The sequence below is a fragment of the Olea europaea genome, chromosome 12, assembly GCF_002742605.1.
Source record: "Olea europaea var. sylvestris chromosome 12, O_europaea_v1, whole genome shotgun sequence".
Taxonomy (NCBI): domain Eukaryota; kingdom Viridiplantae; phylum Streptophyta; class Magnoliopsida; order Lamiales; family Oleaceae; genus Olea; species Olea europaea.
In genome coordinates this window covers 168,566-172,639 of record NC_036248.1, presented here as the reverse complement: position 1 = coordinate 172,639, position 4,074 = coordinate 168,566, and the positions used below count along the sequence as shown (strand labels likewise).

The 4,074-nt window shown below is 39.6% G+C and overlaps 1 pseudogene; it reads left to right on the top strand.

Annotated features, from left to right (window-relative positions):
- The first annotated feature begins 485 nt into the window (after positions 1 to 485).
- LOC111405053 overlaps positions 486 to 4,074 on the top strand; it is a 13,553-nt pseudogene continuing 9,964 nt past the window's right edge.

The window sequence follows — 4,074 nt, the reverse complement described above, 5'->3', positions numbered from 1 at the left end:
TATTATGCATAATGATTGTGTTTTCAATTTAATTACATGCATGAATTTGGAATCGATTTTTTTGTTAGCTCAATATTTATGTGAATTCGGGACAATTTATTTATTTATTTTTCTTCCGCTTAATATAATACATAGGTGATTAAATTATATACTATTTTCACTATTTGTAATGGTTGTCAAACATAGGCTTAATAAATTATTCTAAAACATTTATCTATGTTAACTTGCTAATTATTTGACAATCATATTTGTTTAACAACATTTACAATGACTTTTTTCCACGAAAGCGATTTCATCTAAATAAAAAAATATGAAATAAAGAAAAATATTTATTTTATTAAAATAAAATAACAATTTCAAAATAATGTATGTTAGTACAATGAAAAATAAATATTTACTTTATGAGATTTTTAAAATTTTTGAAAATACTAGGAGGTCGATGCAATTGTCATGAACTGAACTTGCTTTTATTATTCCGCAGCCATCTGAACCTTGGTCTTCCACAGAAGCTCCCTCGTCATCACTCTAGACAAATTCTCTCAAAGGCTTTTGCGCAGGCTCAATCTCTACATTGTTTTCTTTGCCAAAGCTCGGATTTTTACTTATGGTATGCAATTTTTCATCTTCGCAAATGCGCAGCCCGGCTCCTTTAATGTTTCGCGATGTGTTGTGAACATTTTATACGGTACCCATTACCCGTTCGATGTTATTCGCAGCCATGTTATTCCCAGGCAAGAAACATGTGCTTTATTCTCTCCGATTTCAGTCATCGCATTGTGTTGCTGTATTGAAAACATGTGAATAAGCTAGCATAGATTTTATCAGTGTAAAAAGCCCGAATTTTCGGTTAGAAAGGTTGCCACCGAGAAATTTGTATGCTATTAAATCAAAGGTTTTAATCGATCGAAAATGGAAGAATGCAAGCCTGAGAGCCGGTCCTGAAAAGGTGAATGAGAAAGGAGAGGTTAAGTGGTATTCAGAAATGTTGCGAAATTGTGCAACAGACTTGTGTTTCAGTGAGGGTAGAGCAATTCATGGGCAGATAATTAGGAACGAGACACATCCCGATTCACACTTATGGGTTTCTTTGATTAATTTTTATGCAAAGTGCGGAGCTTTGGATATTTCGCGTCATGTGCTTGATCAAATGCCTATAAAGGATGTGGTGTCATGGACTGCTTTGATATCCGGATTTGCAGCTCTAGGACATGGCATTGAAAGTTTTGAATTGTTTTGTGAGATGAGGAGGGAGAATGTGAGTCCTAATGAGTTCACCTTTGGCAACAGTATTGAAAGGTTGTTCAATTTGTTTAGATTTGGAGACTGACAAACAATTGCATGCAGATGTGATTAAAATTGGTGCACTGTCAGATGTGTACGTTGGTTCCACTTTAGTTGATCTTTATGCTAAGTGTGGAGAGATGGAATATGCTGAAAATGTTTTTGTGATGATTCCAGAACAAAATGCTGTGTTGTGGAATTCCTTGCTTAATGGTTATGCCCAAGCGGGTGATGGAAAGGCAGTTTTGAGACTGTTCCGCGGAATGACGGAATCAGAGATGAGGTTGAGTAACTATACATTGTCTATTGTTTTAAAAGGTTTGGCTATCTCAGGTGATTTTAGAGCTGGCCAAGCTGTCCACTCAATGGCCATTAAGACAGGAGGTGAACATGATGATTTTATATGTTGTAGCCTTGTTAATATGTACTCAAAATGTGGGCTGGCAAACGATGCACTCTGTGTGTTTAAGAGGATGGCCAATCCTGATACTGTAGCATGGAGTACTGTCATTAGTATCCTCGATCAGCAAGGTCAGAGAAAAGAAGCGGTGGAGCTATTTAACTTGATGGGGCATTCTGGTGTGAGGCCTAATCAGTTTACTCTTTCCAGTCTCATTAGTGCTGCCACTGATCTCGGTGACTTGCGTTATTGCCAAAGCATCCATGCCTGTGCTTACAAATTTGGTTATGAAACTGAAAATTTAGTGAGTAATGCATTGATTGCAATGTACATGAAATTTCAAGCAATTTATGAGGGACATCATGTTTTTAATGCAATGACTCACTGGGATGTTGTTTCATGGAATGCCCTTTTATCAGGATTTCATGATGATGAAATCTCTAATCAAGAACCCAAGCTTTTCAAGCACATGCTTGCTGAAGGTTTTAGGCCCAACATGTACTCATTTATCAGCATTTTGAGGTCTTGTTCCAGCCTCTTAAATGTCAAATTCAGGAAGCAAGTGCATGCACACGTAATTAAAGAAAACTTTGAGTATGATGGTTACATAGGCACTGCTTTGATTGACATGTATGCTAAGTGCGGGGTCTTGGAAGATGTAGAAGTAGTTTTTGGCAGATTGAATGAGAAAGACATCTTTGCTTGGACTGTTCTTATTTCAAGTTATTCACGGGCTGATCAGGGAGAGAAAGCTAATTGCTGCTTCAATCAGATGCGGAGGGAAGGTGTTGAGCCCAACAAGTTCACCCTAGCTAGCTGTTTGAGGGCTTGCTCCGGAATAGCAAGCCTTGAGAATGGCCGGCAGCTGCATTCTTTGGTCATTAAGGGTGGGCAGTCTTTTGACTTATTTGTAGCCAGTGCATTGATCGATATGTATGGAAAATGTGGGTGCATTGAGGATGCAGAGATATTATTTTATGACATGGAATCGGACGATACTGCGTTATGGAACACAATTATATGTGAATATTCTCATCACGGGCAGGGCGAAAAGGCTCTTCAAGCATTTAGGACAATGATTGAAGGAGAATTGCTTCCTGATGCAATCAGAATCATAGGCATCCTATCTGCGTGCAGCCACATGGGATTGATTGAGGAAGGAAGAAAGTACTTTAACTCGATGAGTGAATTGTATGGAATTATTCCGTCTATCGAGCATTATGCTTGCATGGTTGACATACTCGGTCGAGCAGGCAAATTTGATGAGGTTGAAAGATTCATTAAGGATATGAAACTAACTCCAAATGCCTTGATCTGGGAGAATGTTCTTGGGGCAAGCAGAGTTCATGGCAATGTGGAAATAGGTGAAAGAGCAGCAGAAAAACTTTTTGAAATCGAACCCGAAACAGATTCAAACTATGTACTATTATCTAACTTGTATGCTACCAAAGGGAGGTGGGATGCTGTTGCTAAGGTCAGGACTTCCATGTCCAATAAGGGTATTAAAAAGGAACCTGGGTGCAGCTGGGTTGAGGTGGATGCGCACACACACGTCTTCTTGTCTCAGGACGTGTCACATCCAAGGCTACGGAATACCCATCAAAAGTTGGAGGAGTTGAGACACAAGCTTACCGAAGAAGGCTATGTGCCAAACACAGAGTATGCACTTCAGAACGTACCAGATAAGGAAAAAAGCGAAAACCTCTTACATCATAGTGAAAGATTGGCTTTGGGCTTTGCACTTATAATCAAGATTCAAAGTGAAAAAATCAGAATCTTCAAGAATCTTCGTATTTGTGGAGATTGCCATGAATTTATGAAGCTCGTCTCAAGCATAACAAATCAAGAAATTGTTGTTCGTGACACAAGACACTTCCACCACTTTCGGAATGGTACATGTTCATGTAAGGATTATTGGTGATTTTGTTTTTTAGGCATTTGAGTGGTATATGTGCTACAATCCAATATAGTCAAGTTGATGTAGGATGAACAAGAAAGAAAGAAGAAGGAACGGGGAGGAGAAACAGAGAAAAGGGAGAAGAGGAGAAGAAACCAGAGGAAGAGAGGGGAGGGAGAAAACGGCTGCAAGCCACCAAAAATATTTCAATTCTAATTCATCATCAACTGTCTCAAATGAGAAACAAAACAGAAATAAATAGCAGAACACAAACCCTAGGGATGTAAACGAGCCGAGCCGAGCCGGCTCGCGAGCCGAAATTTTGGGCTCGGGCTCGGGCTCGGCTCGAGTAAATCGCAACGGGCTTTTTTTGGGGCCGAGCCGAGCCAAAGCTCGCCCAAAAAAAATAAAGCTCGGCCCGAGCTTTTGGCTCGGGCTTTTTACGAGCCGAGCCTGCTCGGCTCGGGCCGGCTTGGGTTTTTTTTTTTTTTTTTTT